Source organism: Strigops habroptila, chromosome 5, assembly GCF_004027225.2.
Source record: "Strigops habroptila isolate Jane chromosome 5, bStrHab1.2.pri, whole genome shotgun sequence".
Lineage (NCBI taxonomy): Eukaryota > Metazoa > Chordata > Aves > Psittaciformes > Psittacidae > Strigops > Strigops habroptila.
This window is the reverse complement of record NC_044281.2, coordinates 46,109,661-46,134,660: the sequence shown is the minus strand read 5'-3', so window position 1 is coordinate 46,134,660 and position 25,000 is coordinate 46,109,661. Positions and strand designations below refer to the sequence as shown.

The 25,000-nt window shown below is 37.7% G+C and overlaps 1 protein-coding gene across 20 annotated transcripts in view; it reads right to left on the bottom strand.

The window, feature by feature from the left end:
• GTDC1 (glycosyltransferase like domain containing 1) overlaps positions 1-25,000 on the bottom strand; it is a 204,669-nt gene that overhangs the window by 55,380 nt on the left and 124,289 nt on the right. The window lies entirely within an intron of this gene.

Sequence of the window (25,000 nt, the reverse complement as noted above, 5' to 3'; positions counted from 1 at the left end):
TAAAGCAAACACCTCTGGGAAGTAAAAAGACAATTTTACCAGAAAAGCCTTGGCATTTTTGCCAGGACTATGGCTAAGATTGGTAACAAATGCCAAATGCAGTGGTGTTCAACCTAAGGTGAGTCTAGTCCATGTCTAGACTTGAGGCCAGCAAGTTGCTTCATCACAGATCATTGAAAGCTAATGCAGAAAGACTGTCAGTTGCATAATAACATGGGCCAAACACATATCATTACATGGAAGTGGGTCTTTTTACCCAGCTATCCTTGTCTGACTCTGTAATGACCAGCTGAAAAAATTTAACTCAAACTAGAAAAAAAAACCCAAACCACCCACACCTAGGAGAAAAGGATTGACTTGTACATCCATTCACAGGAAAAAAACAACCATTCCTATGTTTTTTCACAGGTGTAAGTAATGAACATGACGATGAGGAAACTGAGGCAGACCTACTCATGACCTTTCTGAGGTACCATAGACAATATTAGACACCACTGGTGCTTCCATCCGATGTCCAAGGAGAAAACCCTTTCCAACAGCAGGATGCACTTGTACTGTTACATTAAGGCCACTGAACTAATTTTTGTAATATATGAAATGTAACATTTTATGCAGATCTGGTCTTACTATTTGATTTGAAGTAGTAATGAATTACAGTCCCTGCCCAGGAAACACTTGAGTGAAGCTTTTTCGTTCAACCATGACTCTTCTAAATTAACAGAGAGAGGACTACATGCACGGCCACCATGGGTTCCTCACTCTAAATGCCTGCCTGGACCTCGAGTTAATTTACCCAAATATTATTTACTTACATGCCTTTCAGTGTGATTATGGTTCTCCCAGATTAGCAGAGACATTTAAATTTTCCGTTTCCTCTTAATTTCCAAATGTTTACCCACTATAGCCTCTTTATTAAACTGTTTACTAAAGCCAACACTTGCTCCACTTTATCAACTTCCTCCACAGTTTTTCAGAGTTTTACTCCATCACAGCTCATTTCTGGGCTGTGAACAAACCACTCCCTTCCCTCTGTCAAAACAAACATTCTTAAACCCCAGTTCACCCTGCAATGGACCACCTTTAAACACAAACTCTTTCTCTTCAAAATCACTACCAAAATACAAACATACACACACTATGTGAGCTTTACTGCAGCTGTACTCTTGACTAATTGCTTTGAGGATTTTTTTTCAAACCTCTGAATCTCCTTTACTAAGTCTGCACACCACGTAAATATTCCATGTAATATGTACTCTTTGATTTGGCGTGCCATCCCTCGGTACATTATTTTCATGTTTATCTACATTAGGCTGCATTTTCAAGCCACTGACCAAACCACCTATGAGATCTACCATTTTCCCACTGCTCAGTGTCACCCGTTGGTGCTGCTCTGTAGATCACAGAATCATAGAATCCTAAAATGGTTTGGGTTGGAATAAACCTTAAAGGTCACCTAGTTCCAACCCCCCTGCCACAAGCAGGGACATAGGCTGGATTAGGCTGCTCAAAGCCTCATCCAACCTGGCCTTGATAAAACCAGAAAAAGTTCTATCACACTCAACAACCTCATCTGCATCTGTTACCTATGTTACAAACAAGACAGGTTCCCAAACGAGCCCAATTGAAACCATTCCCATCTCAGCAACTTAGCCACCCTCGGATTCTCAGAACATAAAAGTATAAATACAGTGTGGCTGAATTCCTTACATACACTCTCTGAAATGTTAAGTGTGCATTCTGACAGTCCAAGCTGAATTATAGACCTAAAACCAGCTGGTGGTGGCTCCTCTAAAGTATGGACGCATCCCTGCAAGGATGTACTTTTATGTATCTACACATGGGAAATGCTGAAGGAGAAATAGGTTACAGGATTTGCTCTAAACCACCAAGTTGGTGACTGAATTGAGAAGACTGACAAATTAAACCAAATTTAACTAACAGACTTTGAAAAATCATTGCCATTAAGAAGAATTGCTTGACCTGTGAGGAGCTGGACTACCTAGGCAGGCTATATACCCCTGCCTGTCTTTAATCTCCCAGCCAATCATCCACTCAATGCACCATTTCTATTTCTGAAGAGGTTTTCTTCTTAGTTTTCAGCCCTTATAAATCTGATCCGTCACTGCAGAACTTCTAATAATAGCAGATAAAACTCCACTGATCTCCCTCTGGAATAAACTATTTAATATTCTTTATTTAAGACATGTGTGTGCAATCAATTCCATGGTATTTACTTGTATTACACACACAATATTCATCATCTTGACAATTTTTAAAAGTTTTAGAACACCATTTCACTTAACAGTTTTAGAAAAAAAAAAAAAGGAAGATTTATTTGATGGTTAACTTTGGAACAAGTTATCTGCATTAACTTCCATTGTTTTGGCATAAAGTAGTTCTGTATATTTTACTAACAACAGTGGAGACATGATAAAGGATGTAGGCAGAGAGCCATAAACAGCTCTCGCTGCAACACACAGTGTTCGTGTAAGAGCATTAATTTTTCAGACTTTGATTGGAAGACATCTCTGTGTTCAGCCACTTGGATTTTCCTAGCCACTTGGATTTTCCTAAATACAACTATGTATAAAACCTTGTACCCGAATATAACAATTTTAACTGTGGAAAGACCATTGTAAATCATATGTAATATAAACTTGTCCACATGATTGGAATGATATAATGGATATTGTAGTCCCTAACCACTAGCTAATGTTCTTTATGACACTTAAATAAATGACTTGAAAATAAACTAATAACAACATGAAATCTTCTCAACCTGTTCATGTGCATTTCCCAAAAGCGTGCTGGAGAAAGACAATGTCTAGTTAGCACATTTTTTGTGTTTACATTCTCTCCAGAACATTTTTGCTCCTGCTACTCTATTTTTTCTCTTCCAGACTCACATTAATTCTTCTTTTCTGCCACATTCCCGACAGAGTCATCTCTCCATCCACTACCTGCCCAGATCTCAGAGCTTGCAGGACTTTTACATTGCCATCCAGAAGTCTATAACCCAGAGAAAAATCAAGCGCTCCAGTGTTTTATTTTGAGCCATTATCTACTCCCACAAAAATCATTTAAATTTCAATTTCATTAAAATTTCAGAAGATACAACCTCAGAGAGGCTGGTTATGGAATAGCAGAGCTGGGGCACGAGCAGACATGGGCTTGAAAGACTAGATATAAGAAAGAAATTCTTCACTGTGAGGGTGGTGAGGCACTGACACAGGTTGCCCAGAGAAGACATGGCTGCCCCATCCTTGGCAGTGTTCAAGGCCAGGTTGGATGGAGCTTTGAGCAACCTGGTCAAAGGTGTTTGAAGGTGTTCCTGCCCATACAGGGGGGTTGGAACTAGGTGATCTTTAAGGTTTCTTCCAACCCGAACCACTCTAGCGTTCCATGCTTCTAAAAAACAAGCTAGAGAGCTACCGCAGCAGTTAGGTAGAACTTAGTTATCGAGAAAAATGCACCATTTTTCTCAACCTTAGTTACAACACACATTAATCACGTAAAATGAAAAATGCCATAGTATTCTATTTTTCATATGGGAGAAGGGTTTTATTATTAACTTGTGGTAGTGAAATCTTTTACATGTGAAACTTTCCAGAAAAAAGATTATCAGCAAAGCATACAAATATTAACACTTTCAACAGATTCTATGAGGTACTATCCCTTATATTTAAAAAAACATGGAAAATGTTTTACTTTTATGCATAACACATATATTTACACACTGAAAGTTTAGAACGAGACTTAACTAATTTTAGTATCACAACTTGTTTTCAAGACTTTCAAAACTTTTTATTTATTCAGATTTTTGAGGATCTCAGACACACATAACAGTCAATTTTAAAACTTTTAAGACTCTAAAAAGAGTAAGCCTTGAAAACTTTCCTTTTTTGCATAGTGAGTATAGATTTTATTTAAAAAGATGGGTTAAAAATTAACTTATGTTCATATGTAATAAAACTCCCATATACTAAAAGTCAGAGTTACAATCTAAATATTTGCCATTTTGAATAACACTTTTTTTTTAAACTCCCCCATCTATGTATTATGCATTTTCTTTTCATTTATGCCATGAAACCCCTCTCTGCGGAAACCTACATTATTTTCCTTGAAGCAGACATGTGCGTTTTCCCCAGCTCTTTCATAACATGTTGCCATGTTACATCATATGTGTTTATTCACAGCACTTCATTTGCCCCAGTGAAAAATTACTTACAGGAATTGGTTTCTTTTTCATGGCATCAAAAGTCACTTTGTGCACTATTTTATTAAAAACAACAACAAAAAAATGGAAAGGCCATGATGTCACTACTCGATGAATAGAAACCACATCAGAAAGACTAAGTGGAATGCTGGTTTAAGTTAGATCAAATTATACAAGCAAGTTCTTGTGTGCTGTATAGTGGTTTGAATAGCTGATCTCAGTGAGCAAGGACAATTTGAAAGAATGGATATAAGCTATTCAGAAAAAAAAAAGAATTTGAACTCTCAAAAACTGGCCCTTCTGCAAATGTAGTTACATTTGGAAGCAAAGTTAAAGATAGTGCTGAAAGTGCAAAGGATTTTTTTTTTTTCTGTTATATTGCCATTAAAAGGTTTAAAAATAATAAAAGGAGATAGTCATGATCAGATATGTCAGAAACCCTTCCCAGGCCTCGGAGCTGAAGCACACACACTTTAGAGCTGCCATGTTTCCTTCATCACTGATGCACTGTCATGGCGTAACTTACAATTTAGCAAACTCACTGTCTGATAATTTCCTTTGTCTTTTTTAAACATGATCACAAATGTCTCTTTCCTAACTGTAATATTTCTAGTAGAATTTATGTGACTTAAAACACTGCAGAGAGTTTTTGTGATTCTAATACCTGGAGTCCATTTGGCTTATAATGGCTGCAATGGACAGTCATTTTTGCCATTTGCAATAACTAAGAAATTCCACTTTTGCACTTCTTTTCTTTCTGCTTCCTTGAATTTATCCTGTTCCCATTATGAATTTCTTCCCACACTTACTACACATATATGCAAAACTATACAACCATAGAATCGTAGAATGGTTTGGGTTGGAAAGGATCTTAAGATCAGCTAGTTTCAACCCCTCTGCCATGGGCAGGGACACCTCACATTGCACCATGTCACCCAAAGTTCTGTCCAACCTGAACACTGCCAGGGATGAAGCATTTACCACTTCTTTGGGCAACCTGTTCCAGTGCCTCACCACCCTCACCGTAAAGAACTTCTTCCTTATACCTAACCTGAACTTCCCCTGTGGAAGTTTAAACCCATTACTCCTTGTCCTATTGCTACAGTCCCTGATGAAGAGTCCCTGTGCACACATATTACTGGCCAAGCGCTGCACGAATACCATAGTTGCATGGATATCTCTGAGCTTTCTCAGAAGTCAGAGTTTTGCCTACTCTGTTCTAAGGAAAAAAAACCCCAAGGGCATGAAAGTAGTTCTTTAGAGGCCAAATTGGAACAGACAGCAACTACTTGGTGTTCATCTTTATATATACATTTATATTTTTAATATTTATTGTTACAAATCACCTGATAGCAGCGAAACTGATGCATTTAAATTTACCTACTTCTCAAAAGATGGCAACAAATGACAAAACTGGGAGACTAGCCTCAGTTCAGTGTTTTTGTTCTTGATTCTTTTCTGTGCAACTACTGTCACATTTTGTTCTACAGCTAAAAAGAGTTGCTGAGTATGGTCAGGTGTCCCAAAGCTATGCTACAGTTCAAATCTAAAAACTCGAAATAAGATTCTCAATATTTAGGGAATTGATATTAGGGTTTATTGAAGTTGTCACATACTTTCAGGGATCTAATTTCACTTTCTGATCTTTACCAATGGTTGCAATTCTTCATTCAGAAGGAGGAAAAGATTACTTGTCAGCAGTAATCTCTAACATAGATAATGCCATATAAATATTAGGGGCTTATGAGCATGGATAAGGATTAGGAGCAGAGAGAACAGAAAGAGAACTGAACAGAGCCAAGATTAAGCACTGGGAAGGGCACAGCAAAAGAAAATACAAGGTCTGCATCTGAGCTTGTCTTCCCACAGTAGAAGATATATTTTCCTGAGTAATTAGGGTTTACACTGATTTCCCTGTTGGCAAGCTGCAAGATATGTGAAATATTACTTGAGTTGTGATCATTATCTTCTCTGAACTATCTTCTATGACAGGAGAAATACAGCACAGACTCAGGGAATCACTGAGGCTGGAAGGTCTCTGGTCCAACCTTGTGCTCAAAGGCCATCCAGTTTGACAAGGTTTCTCAAAGCCTCATCCTGTCAGTGGCGAAGGATGGAGATTTTACTCTCGGATATTAAGTGTGTGAGAGGTGTTACGGCTAGCAGCTTGCAAGAGGGACTACAAGGTGAACAACATGGGAGAGAGCTAAAGCTGACAGCAGCAGCAGGATGTCTTCCTTCTTAATGTTTGTATCCTGGCCAGAAAGAGGGAAGTGGTATGTAATCTATACGACAGATATACCAGGGAGGGATATCATGAGGTTTGAATTCTTTCTAAGAAATGAGACAAAATATTGCTGTTTTAGCAACAAATAAGCTGACTGCAAAAACCTTTGTTACTCCAGTGGTGTGCCTGATTAGCAGGCAGGATCCAGAGATGCTCCTGGAGAAGAGAGTCTGGATCCAGATCAACTGCAAGCAGTTGCTTTTGACTCAAGTGATAACTTGGTTTGTTGGAGTGGGGAAGGAAGATGAGACCAGCAGGAGAGGAAAGATGTCAACAGAAAAGACAGTAGAAGAGAAAGGATAATTCCAATTCCTCAAAGTGTAATTTCCACCTATTTTTCTGAATAATTTCTGAGCAAAATTTCCTCAATATCTAGTATCCATATTTGATTCTGCCAAAATTCCCACTTTTACTTAGCATTTACACTTTTCTTTCCAATCTAGTTTCACTCTGATTCAGCAACACTCCTATTAGTTTACTCTCAAAGATGTCATATGTACCTCAATATGAGGTGGATGGTTAAACTGATCTCTAACTTTCCCCTCAATATTATACTTGAATTTCTAACATTAAGATTACTGCTCAAAATACACTGTAAAGCCTATATTCTAGATGACTAGGATTTTAACTAAAGCATTCTTCAGCTTTTATTCCCCCTATTACATGGAAAGGCACTACCTTCCAAAACACAAGCCTGCAGTGAAACTATTGAAAACAGGAGCAAAGGCAGGTGAAATTACTCCAAAACAAATACATCCCTGAAAGTCTGGTTTTGAGTCCTTTGAGCTGCTGCTCTTGTTGGACATCATTTCAGCCAAAAGCACATCTAGCCTAATCCAGTACTTGTGGGATTATTCCATTTTGTTATAGATTTATTCCTGAGAAATGACTTCAACAATATCTTCTGTGTGTTAGGTCAGCAGAAAAACGTATCGGATAGTGATTACTCTGCGTTTGAACATCGAAATGGAGACTCTGGACCCACTGAAGTCAAAGGCAAAGCTCTCTCTGACTTCAAAAAAGATGGAGTTTGACCTCAAATATATTACTTCTGAATTCACATTTTCAATTCCCTGAAATCCTTTCACACTAAATGTAAGAATCTGTGCAGTTGTAATTTCTAAGAACATCATTCTCAAGAAATGAAATGGTGATAATTTAAAAACTCCTCAGAAAGATGGTAATGAACTACAATACATATTTTATAACACAGATGAAAATAACATGCATTATTTTGTGCAAGATATGAAAACATGAATTAATTGATAGTTCGGAGGAAAAAAAAAAGTAATTTTCTCTATAATTAAACATGAGGACTGTGCAGATCTGCTGCACTGACACTGCAAGGTAACAGATACTTTTGGAGCCCTTAGAGTCCCCTTGATAACAACTGCCAGAAATTTAGAAATTGCTGATTTAAGTTCTGCTTCTGCAGAAGTTCAAAAGAATGAATTATACTATGGGGAAAAATAGTTAGGCTTCCAAGAATTGCAAGGTTTTTAAGGTTCTTTAGGATCCTAAAGGATTGATCATGTTTATTAGTGCTTACTTAAACAGAAAAAAACAGCTCAGTACTTGAGTGCTTATTTAGGAAATGCAAATTTCACATATAGCTCCACAAAATACAGCATCTCTTCTTGCTAAACAGAATTGGAAATGGGTATTTGAAAACTGATATCACACCTGAAATCATCTTGTCTTTTATTTTATTTTAAATTCAAATTAATACCAAGATCCTATAACATATAACTTCCTGTTTTGTGGAACTACTTCTAATCAGGATATATATGATGGATGTCCCCTTTAAACAGGCTGTTTTGTAACATACGCAATGCAGAAGGGAGTGCTATCATAACACTTCAATAGTTAAGTGACTTTATGAGAAAAATACTTCCAAATGTTTCCTAAAACCTTCCAAACCACACCAAAGAACATTATCGTAATATTACGTTTCCCTATGGCCTCCAATATTTAAGCTTGCTATTCTCGAAATGATACTTGGATGAAAAATATAAGTTTATGTAATGTATAAATTGTCCCTAGAACAAAAGTTGCCTTTAAAATTACTCTGTGTAGATGTCAGATATTTTACATTTTCAATAGCCTTTCTGTATTAATTGAACAAATAGTATGATAGTGCTTTGGGCTGCATGTGAATAGTCTGTATTTTAAAACTAAGCAGTTGCTGTGTGCTCTTATTCATAGTGAATACTGAAAACAATAACTGTCCTAACTGATTACATATCAAGTTACCATTAATAGATATCCATATTTCTTGCACAGTATGCATAATCCACATAAACTGTATACCATACATCAATACCATATTCCAGTGAATCCACCATCAAAGAGTTCATTTATAGGAGGTTTTCATTTGACTCAGTTTGTAATGTTCTGTGCAAGCATAAGCTAACCATTTCAGTGATTTCGCCAGCAAGCTGCTTTTTGGCAGATTATTGGCAGTGCATATTGGCAAGAAACTAGTGCAACTAAGCCCTTCTTATAACTTACAGGTAAATAATGATTTTAATAAATTTATGTAAAATGTTCCACTTGCTCACATCTGGTTTTGATAGTTTACTTGACTGTGAAAATGCAAAGTTTTGTGTGTTTCTCAGGAAAACACAGATTTTACCTTAATTATTTAACACTTCCTCAGGTACCCCAAGAAATAAATAAGCAATGAAGCCTGCTTTCACTGGAAGGTTTAACTGAAGAAAGTTTTATCTGAAGAAGCTGAAGAAATTAATTAATAATAATTGTATGCACACAAAAAACTAAACCCCATCTTGTCATCCATACAACATTCAAATAGTAAGAAAAACACAGGGCTATAGTAGAGAGATATCAGCCCCAGGGCATTCAAACTGGATGGTCCAGTCAACTGCCTCTGACCCTGAGGACCATGGGGTAATGCACAGATTTTGACCTCCATTTGAAAATGTGTTATTGTATCAGATTTACTCGCACTTCTTTTGCACTACAACTGAAGCTTAATTGTGTATGCACTTGTATCTCACCTAGGCAGTGTGGTTTAGAGGAAACACTGAGTTTTAATCCCTACTTTGCCAGTGCATCAGTGTGTCATTTGGTTCAAATACCAAAAGTCTCTCTCCATGTCTAGAATGGCCATAGCTCTATGCCCTGATCAAGTTTTTGTCAGAAAACTCTGAAAATGTTATTACTAATAGAAGCACTGTCATTACAGGGGACAAAAAAAACCTGAGACTTCCTTTTTCTGGTATAAATCTGGATGACAGTGATACTGACGTATAATTACTGATCATCTGCCCTTCAGCATGCAGGCACCAGAAGACTCCTCAGGAAGCCTGCACCTCCAAATTCTGTAAAACGCCTGTGGCCCATCACTGATCTACCTATGGTATTAAAGACTGTAAAACAAGAAGAGGAATATGTTGGAAAAAGGAGAAAATAGTATCAATACAAACAGTAATCTTACCCTTATACGCTGAGTTACCAGCTTGGTGCAATCTGCATAATGGACAATGGGAAAGATAGTGCCTACCCTATAAGGACACACAGGCTTGTGAATTGCTCTGCAGCAGGATTTGGTCATCTTGAACATTGCTGTATTAAATATATTTAAAAAAGAAAACAAACCAATAAAAAAAACCAGAAGCCTTGGAGATCCAAAGAGCTTGACCATGACTGTTCACCCCAATGTCTTGCTTCTACAACTCTGAACACAGTCCATACAGATACACCCTACATGACTGTGGAGAGCAGTACTCTCAGTATGGCACTTTGAGGTTTCTATTGAAAGAGGTTAAAAAGGTGGAAAAAAGGCCAGCACATGAGAATTTAAAGGCAAATGATAAAACTAAAATAAAAGCATTTAACACCACCAAGGAGAAGTTTCTTCAGCTTCTGCCTTTTTCTATGCCTAAGCCACCACTTCTCAGGATGCTGGTTCCTCAACTCAACTCAACACTCTCTCTGGTGACAGCTACTGCCAGCTGCCCCCATGCTCCTCGTATTTTCCACGCTGAGTGTGGGGAGCAGCACGTTCAGCCCATCGAACATGTAACCATAACTGAGGGAAGCAATGTACTTTAAAAAGTTTTACACAGCCAATGTCCATGTCTGTTCTGCTTGCAAATACATCTCAAAGTTTTCTAATAAATAATTGCTTTTATGGGGCCTGTAATGAATAGGGAACAATATTAAACACCAGATTTTAATTGTGCCCAATTCAGCCTAGAATTTTGTTGCTGCTTTTGAGTGTTTATTCATTTATGGAGTCAGCAGTTTAGGATTTTCTAAGGCTTGGCAACACGGTTAAAACCCAGTGAATTCTTGCTGAGATATATTGGATGTGCTGGTAAAACCTGCTGTTGCTATAGTGGACTTGCTTTTAATTTGATCTGTTTCAAGGATTCAGTATCCTTCCAGCACATTAGAAACCTAAGGGCATATATTTGTATTGTTTAAAGACAGGAAATTCTGTGAACTGAAATGAGAACATATCCCTTTTGCCTTTATGGACTTTTGTTATTTTTTCTTCCTTTTGGGGTTTTGGAAACAAAACCAGTGAAAACTGAAAGTCTGAACAATAGCAAATTATTTTCAAGGAAAAAAAAGTAAACTACTAAGCACACTTTTATAACTTTATTCATACACTTTGAATATATGTAAATTGGACTTACCCAGGCATCAGAAAATACTATTTGCAGCAGGGCCTTAGACTGCAGCAGGATCATACTGTTTTTGTCATACAAGACTGTGGACTTTCCTGTTTTACTTTATTATTATTCCTTTACTACCTTGTACCCCACTGACTTCATGGCAGAGCTTATTTGCTTCATGCTAACCACAGAAGTAAGGCAATCACATTTTTATTGTAAGGAGAGAAAACTACCAATCTTTGTAGCTCTTTAACTCCTTGTCCAGAGTCCTACATCCTTCTTTTAATTGATTACAGAATCATAAAATGAATCACAGAATAGTTTGGATTGGAAGGTACCATAAAGGTCATCCAGTTTCAACCCTGCTTCCACTAGACCAGGTCGCTCAATGCCCTGTCCAGCCTGGCCTCGAACACTTTTAGGGATGGGACATCCACAACTTCTCTGGGCAACCTGATCCAGTGCCTCGCCATTGTCATACTGAAGAATTTTTTCCTAATATCTAATCTAAATCTGCCCTCTGTCAGTTTAAAGCCATTCCCCCTTGTCCTATCCCTACATGCCCTTGTAAAAAGCCCCTCTCCAGATTTCTTGTATGTCCCTTGAGGCATTGGAAGGCTGCTCTAAGGTACGCTATAAGGTGATGCAAAACATAGGTCTGAATTCTGGGATATGAAACGAGAACCAGTGAAAGATGAACAGGGACACATACTCTTCTAATGTTAAGAGTTGGAGAGATACTTCCTGCCTTTGAAACAACTACAGCAGCAAACTTTCTTACAGCAGTACCGTATTAATTTACAGAAGGACTACCTAGTAGTCCTTTCTAGTGTACAAACACATCTACACTGCTTCTGGTGCTCAAACTAGCTTGGTACCTCTATTGTACATAATGAATATGCAGCATTTTATAAGACTAGAGTTATAGGTTATGGCCATGGTTATGGCTCTCTGCAATACTCCTGCTTCACGACAGACTATAGAGATTCAGCTAAGTTTGCAACAAAATGTGCTGGAAGATAGCTCATGTGCAGCAGCCTCAACTGCAGCCATTTCAGCAAGAGCCTAAACACTTACCCAGCACTTACACAGTGGTGTTCCTTGCATACAGCGTACAACAAGCTGACTGTTCCTATCTAACAAGCTTAACAGCTAAATATAAATTACAGTGGGATGCAAAGCTTGAGAGAGACATTCGACACCCAAGATACTGCTTGGGCACTGGTTCTCTCCTTGCTAGGGTTTCTTCGTACTCACTAATCCCTCTTCCTGGACAGCAGCAATTATGACATTGGTGAACCGCAGGACTTCAGTTTATTTGCTTTCACTTGGCACAGTGCTTCATGCCCATTTCATCTACTCTTGGAGGTTATGACAAGTGAAGCAGGGATCACAATGAGACACAATCAATCATCATAATAAATACAGCTCAGCTGTCTCCATGCAGTCAAAGCCTTTGGTGGAGAATTTTAATACGAGATTTGAAAGAGCGTGAAGAAGCAGCTTTACTTTAAGTGCTTGCAATAATGACTTCCAAAGAAACACTCCTGACTATCAAACCCAGCAAATAAAGAACTGAAAGGTACTCATGTTTGCCTGTGGATTATCTGTCTTGTACATCTCTACATGAAAGCAAAGGGTATCCAGCTGTAATACTTCTACAATCTTTCCTCTGTGTGTGTATGGGGGGCGCAATGAAGAGAAAGGCTTGGTTCCCACCCAGACGTCATGGGGTACATCACCTTCCTGATGGAAAAAGCTGGGATCCAAAACCTAGCACCTATGATAATCACAATTACCCCAACTATTCTTGGGGTGATGTGTCCATACAGTTTCTCTTATTCAGAGTACATGCATGTCACAGTTTTGTCCAAGTGGTCAAAGAACAACTAACATTATAATTTGAAATGTAGCACTATACAAACATTTATATTATATATTCAACATAAGTATGCACAACTGACCGTAAGTCACCTATTTACGTGTCCCACTTACCTTATTCTCAGTTCTTTTGAAAATGCAGTTAAAGGCTCTGGGCAAAAATTACAACTAAGTTCATGAACTACGCAAAAAATTGGCTGCAACACCATTTATTAAAAGTTATGACAAACTAGAAGGTTCAACTAAAAGGAACAGATGCACTCTGTGCTAAGTTGTAGCTGGAGACAGAAATTTTTGTGCCAAGATCAAAAGAACAAGGTGTTCATATAAATGGCATTTTATTTTGATCCTATTATTCTATATGAGCTCGAGTAGAGATCAAAGGAAAAACTACCCAGGTTTCACTATTAACACTTAACATAGCTCCAGTCAGAAAATCCTTTCCAGATTGCTAGTGCAATTTAAAGCCCAGCAAATTTTTGTTGTTCTGTTGGGTAATATACCTGAAGGCACAGTTTGGATTCCTCAACCACCTTTTCCATTGTGGAAAATTGCTTCTGATCTATATAATTTCAGTTATTTTCATTTTTATGACAGTAACCCCCAAACACCCTAGCTTTGAGGGCTACATGGTTTTGGATTGTACTCGCTGTCGCAGAGAGACAGGCTGCCTTGAAGTAGCAACAATATATTACTGACTGCACACAACAGTCGGGAAATTCAATACCGTTGGAGTCAAGTACTATGGTCTGGTTCAGGCCCTGCCAATGGCAGTTCTGCTGGAAGCAAAGCATACCAGCTTCAACTCAGTATGTAAACAAACCTAATGGGCCTTTAAAATATGTAAAGGTTCCTCCTGATATCTGGCAAGAATTAAATGTGCTTTAATACGTTGTATTGCTTATTATGACATTATCCAGGATTACTACTATTAATTAATGGTTCTATTACCTCTCTTAGAACCCAGCAATGTTGCATAAAGAATAAATAATATAATGTATTTCTTACAAAGCCAAAGTATGCTAACAAATCTTAATATTCACACTTTCTTTGAATGAAAGCTTCTCATTGATGATTCAGTAATTCAGGGCAGACATTTCAGAATTTCACTTCCAGTGAATTTTTTTTACTTTGATTTCTAAGACTGTAGAAATCTGCTAATAAACAGGTATAGCTTATCAGACTACTTTTGAAAAAAATCAGCAACTGAGCATTCATGAGAGAAAAAGAGTGTATATGTCCTTCTTCCCTGTCTTACATCTCCCTCCTCACTTGCTGTTAAAGCATTTGGGTTACAAAGTCGTTCTAAAGTTTATTGTAAATGCCAAAAACTGGCCACTGGTCCCACAGGAGCTGGCTCAGCTATGGCACACCATCGTTTTATCCAGCTCCATTCTAGGATGGGTTTTGGGGGGGATGGTTTCGAGGTTGAGGTTTTGGGGGCTTTTTTGACTTAACTTTTCTCTAATAACAGTAAATTGTACAGACATGAGGAGATGGCAAGTTGTCATTGTGGGAACTTGCACATGCTAAATACATGCAAGTGAGCTGTGGCCTAGAGTGAACATTGCAATTATGGGTTAAATGAGACAAAACATTTCATGCATAGTCAGAATATGTTCATGTTACACACAGCAGCCAGCTGGCCATAAACCCAAGAAGCTGGGTTTATGGTTTTAAAAACTTTAGCTTTTACATGTATGAATACAGATATAAATGGAAGAATGGTGGTTTGTTGCTGTATGAATGGCTTTTAAAGTGAAAAGACTGGATTTCTTTTACAAGGGTTTTCCAAAAGAGTAACCTTGTTGAGATGTAAAAGAAGAATCAGTATGATGGTTGGGACATTCCATATATCTACTTTTTCTATTTTGTTTTGAGACAGGGAAGTCTGATTCAGTGTGTCTGAACAATTATAACATGGCTTTACGTACAACTGTTTCTAGTAAATAGGGACACAAGTTCTTTCATAATACCTCTGCAGCTGATGGTTCACAAACAAGATTACTCTATTAATTTATTTCAGATTCAAATTAGCACAAGCTGAGCTGTGAGAAACCATGAACCATTTTTCTTGACATATTTCCAGCTCTAAGTAATGTATGCTATAGTCTTCTCTACTCTTTATATATGAATCACTGAACCTATGGCAAATGATTCTACCTGTACACAACCACCAGACCACCTTGAGGCTGCTAAACCAACATCTTCCTGACAGGCACAAAGGATGCGAGAAGCACTCCTGAGACTTTCCACTCTTTGTATTAAGCCATGATGAGTAGCAGAGCCTTCTGGAATACAGACCTAAGAAATGTCCTAATGGGTTTTCATAAAGAATGAACCAGAATGACTTTGTAGCTAATCACCCCACTTGAACATTCTGGGATCTTCCCAAGCTAAACACTTGCTTCTTCACAATTCCACCTAAGGCAGATGTAATTCTCTCTTGAACCCAAAAGCAGAGCTTAGGGTCTTACCAACTCCAGTATCAGCTAAACTTTAAAGATATAAAAGAACTTTACAGTCATAAACGATGTTTATATTCGTTTATATGTTATATATATGTGTGTATATACATAATAATTTTTACAAAACTTTTTGATGGTTAGAAGTGGCTGTAAGCTCACGGTTTTGATATACTCACTGTTGACAGAATCAGATGGAAACTGTAGGAAGACTGATAAGGAACTTGCTCCCCAAAACCTTCCTCCTATGTCTCTGAACTAACTGAATGGGAACTGAGAGGGAAAAGAACAAAGATTTGCTGTTCTTTACAGTCACGCAATGAAAACGTAGGTTAAGTAGAGGAAGTATTTGCAGATTTCAGCTATTTTGTGGACCTTTGTTGCTTTTCCTTGCATTCAGATCTAATCTCAGCCCCAGCATAGAGCTGGACTTTTATGTTCTGTGGTCCTTCACTAATAGAAAGCTCAACTCACTGTGACACTTAAGGCAAAGTAGACTCAAGACATAAATTTTAACTTCAGCTTTTTGTAGGCATTTATTCATTGTAATGTATTAAGAACAAAATGTTTCACCGCAAAGAGAAGGCTGCTAAATAAATTAATATTAATTTATGTTCATAGTAGAACATGCCTACAAATTGGAAAGATATACCTATAATTTTTAGATGAAGTTTGTATAGACAATTTGATGTCTCACATCCAGTATGTCACAATCAGGTGATTTTTAGACTAAGAGGTTTTTTTTTAGATTTCTGATATGAAATATGTATATACCTCCAAGTCATCCAAGTTACTATTAATAACTACAAGAATATTTTTAGAAGGTCCTTCAAATAGAAAGGAAATGTTCTCACTACAATTTGGAACAAGCAATAAATTGTGTTTGGTTTGTTAGCTTCAATCAAGTGTCAATTTTAGATTATTTGTCTGAAGTCAGAATTCTTAAAATAAGCCTGTTTTTTATAGAACCAATTTCTGGGAAAAAAAAAATCCCCTCCACAATTTGAGTGTAATCAGCTATTCTAATATAACTGGCTCTGATTTTGAGGTAAGGTACATGATCATATATATAAGGAGGACTGTATGGTTAATTTAAGAGGTGTTCCATCAGTACTCACATGAGTAAGTATAAACACCTCAGCTTTGTTTCTGTTTTATTATGCTGCTGCATCACCTTTGGTAGTCAGAAACTTTTTCGTACTAAGATCAGCATTTCATTTTTTCCTACTGTCCGTATTCCCCTTCTCCAAATTAAATGTGTCCCTACTGCAGGAAGGCATTGCATCCTAGTTATACTACACATTTATATTTTATTATGCTCTTCCTGTGCATACAGAAAGGCTACTGAATTGGTCATGTGAAATGCCGACCACTTTGCTATCACAGAGGCTAAACAAGGGTTTGGGCACGTTGCAGGAGGAGGGCTCATGGCATGATGGGCAGCTCAAATATCAAATTTGTCAATCAGCAATAATTGGCATTGAAAATAGTTCTGAATATGAATAGAAAAATATCTGGCTGTCAGATATTCAGAAGCACTATATGCCAAAAAAGCATTAGGGAAATTTCCAGCTCTCAGAAGACCATTCAGCTAATTCTTGATGGGTCATCTGTACATTAAGGTGCTTTCTGGAAGCATATTTTTCCTTTTCCTTTATTGTCATTTGTGAAGAAAACAGGAGATAAAACTCTCACCAGAAAATAAGAAAAACATTAACCTCCACGTACCTTGGATTCTGATAAACAGTGAGATCATGGGAAACCTTAGCTTCTGCATATGAATTAGAAGAGAATAATGGAACTGAGCAGGAAGTCATGGACTATGTTCATCAATATGTACCTTTTCTGCAAACTAGATTGTTAATTGAAAACCAGTTTTCAGAGTCCTGTAAAAGGCAATCACCCTAAAAATTAATCAAAGTGCTGTTTTGTTGTTGTTTCTTTTAATGGGGATGTGCTCCTTTGGATGTTCAGAAAATTGCTTGGAGCAGACACTGCCACAGCCAAAGGCAATGGGCTGTCTTAGAGCCCATCTCTCCTGCGGCAGCATGGTGCTGGCAAGGTGAGCAAGCACAGGTGAGCATTAGCGAGTGACACGCACAGTTGCTTGGCTGGTGCCACTGAACAATAGTGGGAGCAGACAGATGTTGACTAGCAGTGAATGGACCTGGCTAAAGGGCAGGAAGACATCGGGACAAATAGATGCTTTTGAGGCTTGAGATAAGGGCAAGTGACAGCCTACAAGGCCTACAGGTGAAGAAGAGACTTGGTATTAACATGATCTATTTAATAACCTATAAAATAGCCCATACTGACATGATTGCACAGTGTCGTACAAGGCAGTAGGAACCACAACGGCTAGGGTTTGCTCACCAGTTACTACATTAGGTCAAAGACCCCCAAACAAGATTACAGCTCCCTTTTTCAGCTGATCATCACCATGCCCTTAGCTTATGACAATTTCTTTTCCTATTTACCTATGGATTTCCCTGTTTGTTATTTCTACTAAAACTAGTTCCATGAGGTACATGGAGCAAAGTCATCATGAACAATTTTTTTTTTTTTCTTATATGTCTCTCCTTAAAATATTCCTTAATTTACCTGGACAGTGCACAGTAATGACTCATTAAAAATTTCTCAGAATAGTAACAGAGTTATAGATATCAAAGGTGAAAATTTGCAATTATTTTGCACTCACACAGCCTGAAAACATCTTCAAACAGCATACAGAGGAAAGGTCTGTATTTGTCTACAGATGTATATCCTTAACATTTTTAAACAATTTATTTCAGCAAAAATGACCAACTTACATATTTTTAGTGCCTTCAAAGACCTTATTTCAAGAATTTGTATAAAAGACAGAAAACTATATATATCAATGTTTAAAAAGTGGCCAAGAATGTGTGCAAGAGTTTTTGTGGAAACAGAGCTATTAGATTTAAAATACCGAACACTCAAATTACGTCTGACATTTGGTCTGAGTCACTTTAGAATCTGCATATACAAACAATAAAAAGAAGAAAGAGTGGAGCGGGGAGGGGAGGGGAGGGAAGGGGAGAGGGGAGGGGAGGGGAGGAGAGAGGGGAGGGGGAAAGGGAAAGGGAAAGGCGAAAGAGGGAAGGAAAAGAAGAGAAGGAAAAAGGAAAGGAAAGAGAAAAACTGGTTCTGAAGGAGATTATTTCCTTTGCAATATTTTACCACAGAGCAGTTTCTCTCTCTCTACCAGATCTGAAAGCCATTCAGATGCACTGGTTTTGCTGCACACTAAACTAGAAATATGATCTCTCCTTGGAAACTCCTCTCAAAAATATTTTCTTCTGTCAATTCTCAGTAACTGCATTCAGTAACAAGTGTGACTAAGTATCAATGTTCAGTCATCTTCCTGAGTTTACGTATTGCAGCTGCAGGGAATAAAGATGCTGAAAGACTGTGATCTCTCCAGATAATTAGATACTTATCATAACTTTTTGTGATATTTAACTGGCACTGCTTTCTCCTCCTTCATTTCCAAATGGATGAATCACAGACTCGACCTTCCAGGAACCAACCACTTTAGCTATTCTCTGCACTTCCTTCAAGTCTTCCTCAACCGCAGCCAGCCCTTTGCTTGACCCCACTGTTAACAAATGTTCAACTGGAGAATCTCAGCTAAAATGAGTATTAAGCCTTCTGAGACAAGAATGACTAACCAACACCTAAACTCTAGCATTACGACAGCAAGCTTGCCAGACCATCCTGTAGCCACTGCGGCTTGTTCACAGGCTAGAGTTAAGAAGATTCATTGCTGAAGAGGGTCAGATTTTTTCACTTCCTTATTCACCAATTGAGTTATACATAGGACATTAATCACAGATCAGTGCAAAACTAGAGGGGTATATTCTACATCAGGTATTCATATGATCTGTTAATTTTAAGATACAACTTGTAAAAAACTAGATCAGCAACCCAACAGATCACTAAAAAAGAGAAAAAACTCATTAGCCAGTCATTCTACTCCAACTACCATGCTCAGACTTCTCCAACCCCAACTCTTCCGCGATGCTGCCAGATCACCTCCCAACTTCAACACAAGGACACAAGAAGTCTCACTAGTGCTGAGGTCAGTTAGACCACTCACATTCATCTACTACATTTAACTACCTTCTTGAAAAGCATCTCACTGTATTAGTGGCCCCACAAATCGATGAACAGCCTTGAATACAGGCAATGCTAAGCTAAACTCTCAGATATGATCCCATGAAAGAAAGAATGCATCTTATAAAACATTTAAGCCTGTATGATCTTGTTACTTAAGTAAATTCCAGGCACACATTTCAATTCTATGAGCCTTTGAAGTCCTGCAAATCCTAACAGACATCCATGAGCCTACGTCATGAGCTTACCCTGACATCCAACAAAATGAGAAGCAGTGCTTAGTTTTGTTACACATGCATCAGATGACCACAGGCAGTGAACAGGTTTGGGGGAAAAATAATACAGTTTTTGCATTAGAAGGAAAAGGAAGCTGAAGAAAGCGCCCATCTCTCAAAAAACACTAAGTATCTTAAAGAGAAAAGCAAAGAGTAGAAAGGTTAGTGATAAATTCAACAGTCACTCTAGCAGAAACATAGGAAAGAGTTTCATATGATCTCAGACGCTGACAGTCACATCAGGACACAGAAGGAAGCAACATGAACAAGATGGCTATTTCAAAAGGTCTGCAGTTCTCTAATGCTAAATTTATACTCAGATGCTCAGAGTTAAAAGTGTAACAAATAATTTCCTGAGTTAACATCATTGGGGGGGAAAAGCAATGAACAAATGGAAAGCTAGCATTTGGGAGTTAACATGAATACAGAATTTTCTGAATCAGCCACATGAATAAAAAGGGATGAACTTATACCCAAGAAAAATGCAGAAAATCCTCAAAACAGAGGAAAACACCTTGGAATATTTTCCTGAAATTACTGTATCTCATTCTTCCAGCAGCACCTGTCCTGAAACCACAGCTGGACTCAATGATCTTAAAGGGCTTTTTCCAAAGTAAATTATTCTATAATTCCCCATCCAACCTGTGACACCGGAGCCCTTCCAGGATACACACCAGGAAGGGATTATTACACTACATACTGTTCAAAAAGGGCTTTCCATCAATCATCTAGGTGAATACCCCATCCTCCCAAATGATATCCTGGTCATATTCATCATTCATTGTTTCCAGATAAGACTACTGCATTACAAACCACCCTGGTGCAAAAAACTACTAAATAATGCAATGCAAAGAGTCTGCAAACAACTGGCCCTCACAGCAGCATTAAATACCATAGTCGTACACCACTTCTGTACTCCTGCTCCCCCCATCAACAACTTGCCTACCACCACCTGAAACTCATGCTCTTTTACTTTTAGTGAACTGGCCTTATCTAATGGAAGCAACTCTTCTCAATATGACTATCCTTCAGAAAAAGCAGAACTGTTCAACTCAGAAGCTCAGACTTTTTAAAATTTCTGTATACTCACACCTGTCACACGTGTCTGAGTGTGTGTCTGTATATATATATAAATACATACATGAGAGATTCTCTGAGCAGAAAACTATGGAAACATTTCTAGTAGGTACAAACAACTTCTAACAACTTTCAAACTTCATGTTTCAGCTTCTAATACAAAACTTCTCTATTTAATTGCTTTTTAGGAAAGATTTTTAAAAATGTTGGGTTTGGGGGGTTTGGTTTTTTTTTTTCCCCCCAAATTAAAGTCATTAAAATAACCAGGCTACTTCACTGATCTTGAGTAGACATTTAAGGAGATGTGGTAAAACAGCATGATCATAACTACATAAAATCAGCTGCAAGGAAAAGGGTTACTCTTTCCTTTCTGCAATTAGTCAGGAGCAGAAAATAACAGGGCAACGATTCCTAAGCTTTTTAGCTCAGTTCTGTCACAACTGCAGAAGTAACTTCTCTTGTGCACCACTGAAGTGGCTTCAGTGCCACCATGAAGGATCTCTCGCCTAACGGCCAAGAGAGATGCAGGAAGCCTCCTAGACAGTCCCAGCTCTCTATTTACCAGCTAAAGCTGTTTTCAGCAGTCCCGTGACTTCTTGACTTCAGGGCCTGTAGGGATAGGACAAGGAGGAATGCCTTTAAACTGAATGAGGGTAGATTTAGATTAGATATTAGGAAAAACTTCTTCACCACGATGGTGTTGAGGCACTCGCACAGGTTGCCCAGAGAAGCTGTGGCTGCCCCATCCCTGCCAGTGCTCAAGGCCAGGTTGAATGGGGCTTGGAGCAATCTGGTCTAATGGAAGGTGTCCCTGCCCATGGCAGGGGGGTTGGAACTAGATGGTCTTTAAGGTCCCTTCCAACCCAAACCATTCTATGATTCCAAAATAGCTAGTTATTTTGCCCTGTTGACAAGACCTGTGGTACATGATCTACTTCTGTGCCTTCCTGATTTTACTGTAGCACAATCAAGAGTAACAATAAAAAATACATATTTACAGAGCAACACATTAAAAAAATCCAAGCTTTTTTTTTTTTTAAAAAGTTTCTCTTAGGTATAGTGTTTACAAAGAGTAACAGAAAATGTTATTTTTAAAATCCTGGGAATGCAGTCCTTAAAATACTCCAGAATTATTTGCCATTAGCTATCCATTACAATTCAGAACCTGTGTCTAACTTGGAAATTTAGTACATTTACTGTGAGTTTTATAGAATACTAAACGGTTTCATTACTTTTTACAGAAGTAATACAGCATTACTTGCAGATTCAGTCATGGAACAGTAAGCCAATGATCTTCTGTTTCTGAAGTTCCCTAGCTATCCTGAAATAATAAAAATACATCAAGACAGCAGCAAGAAAGCAAGTGGACAGTTCTCTATAGCATCCCAACAATAAACAGCAGAACCGTGATACTTCACCAGAATGTTCAAACTCTAAATTGAATGGCAGCATGATTGCAGTGGTTCCAGTTATGTTAATTAGGCTGAATTCATGGTTCATTGATGCTGCAATTATGCTGCAAAGAAATGCTGCAAGCATGCTATCTCATCCTCCTGCAGCCTGCTGAGTGTGCTGCCATTATTCTTCTTGTGGCAAAAAGGCTTTCCAAAGAGAGAATAAGTAGGAGTCACATTTATACTTACACCACACAGTTTGCAAAGATGCAATTAGATGACCGTGTTTTGATACTTCCTGCTTTTTCAGATTTAATAGGAAAACCAGCTTTCCAAGTTCACCGGCCATTTTTTAAGCATACTTTTCCATTTGCGTACTAAGCATACAAATTATAAGCCTTATTAGCCCCATTTCAACCACAGGGTAAATAAAGAAGGTGAAGAGTTTTGCCCAAAGTTATGTACCTCTTCGTGGAAAGAGAACCTAAATATTTCCCACCTTCTTTAAATGACATTTCCTCATTGACCGTTGTGGTTATGACACACACACACCACCCAAAATGCAAAACCTTTTGCTGTGAAAGACGGTTTAAATAAGTGGCAAGGTTTGGTTTCAGTGTTTCCCTTCACCAGAGCTCCAGCTTACACGTCAGTAGCAAAGAGGTCTGTTGTGACTCATGCAACCATGCAGAGGTTCTCAGATCTTCAGAAGATGAGAGTTATATGCAACTAAATCAAACAAATAATGACATTGTGATATGAGAAAGCAATCAAACCATCAATGATACATTAATCTGACAACCAAATTCATTTTTGAACAGAAAGAATATTTAAGTCTATATACTTGCAGTGAAGAAACTGCTATTATTTTATTTCCATTTATCTTAGTAACTATTGTTAAGTGTTCAAGTTATACCTGATAATTTAAAATATAATATATCTATATGACATCCATACAGGATGAATATTAGAGTTGAATTCATAACTTTATGACAATTTTGAAATTAATCTTTTTTAAAATAAACTGTAATATTGCTAGATTTAGTATAAGAAAATTGAATGCAGTACTTAATTCAGTCATGTCAGACTTCTAATATTACTGTTTCCTTATTCTCTAAGAATTCTTTGGTATGTGAAAAGCCTTTGTTGTCTGTTCCTTGGCAATAACAGGTGAAGAAAGCCTTTGTGATACCAAATGAGTGAATAAATAAACCACACAAGGATGAAAGCAGAATACTTCAACTTGTATTCACCACTCTCTTATATTTACATTCAACAAGGGTTTCAGTGAGGCATTTGGTGAAATAAAGAGGGACAAATGGGTATTACATTCTCAAATACCTGAGAGAAGATACATGATGAACTGAATATGTTGGCCTGCAATGAGAAGGAAACACTTTAATACAGTAGCAGCTCCTTCTCTAAATGGGTAAGGTGTACTTGTCCTTGAACAGAAGTTTTCAGAGCTTTCCAGTTTTTACTGCATTGAGGAGGCAGAGACAGAGAAAGAAGATTTTGAGCAAGCAGACAGTCTGTTTTTTTAAGAATGGATCTACTTTTAAAACCAGCCTCTTCAGAAAAAACATTTTCCAATGCTTTTATTCTCAAAGAAACATCATGTGGAATCAGGTGCCTAAACAGAAGCTAGGTCAAAGCATACCTTTGAAGAACTAAGTATCCTTAGAGCCTAATTTCCAGGTTCACAATTGACTTAAGCACTTAAAAGTTCAAGTCTCATTAAAAACCAATGGTGCTTAAGCATTTTTTTTTTTTTTAATTTCTCTTTTTTAAGCAGATCCTGAAAAAAATTTGATACCAGCCACTTCAAAGCTGGCTTTCCGAACTCTGGGATGATTGAGTTTCCATAATACAATTATGGTTGTAATGGAGCTGGATTAAAAGCTAGGTTCAGCTTTCAAACAATCTCCCCAAAATAGTTGCAGATGATGCGCATTTCAGTTTTCTGATCCTCAGGTGACACAAGTATGAATGATATTAGCAAGATATGCATTAGAAAGGGAAGGCAATACTCTAACTAGAAATAACCATCTTTTCCACAGATGAATGGACATCCATAACAGTTTAATCTAACGAGACATCTAGCTCACATGCCTATTTAAGTCATAATGGCACTTATTTGGCAGGTTTGTTCCTCTATGCTTCATTCAATGACTATTCCAGTTCTTTAGCTTTTTTCCCACTAATATTATTACAGGTCTTTTTCCAGATTAAATCTACCAGCAGTTCTCACCCAAGCCACAGCTTCAATTAATACCCAATTTGAGTCTTAACACAAGAAATTCATTCATTGACTGAGCTTTGGATCTGACTTTTGTAATTAGTTTTGTAATGCTCCTAAAATGAAGAACCTAAACCACTTTGATACTGTAATCAGTCATTATATAAACAGAAATCTAAAAGCACATCAGGAATAATAGAAATATTTAACAGGTGCTAAGTACTATCAATTTGAGAAATCATTTGTACTTTATGTAAGAGTACGAGAAAAAAAAAACCCAACCTCTTTTCTGATATATAATTAGCCCAGGGGATTTTTCTTGTAATCTACTCTGCCTACTTAAGCTGGAGTTTAAATATAACACAGAAAATTATGCCAAGTTTGCC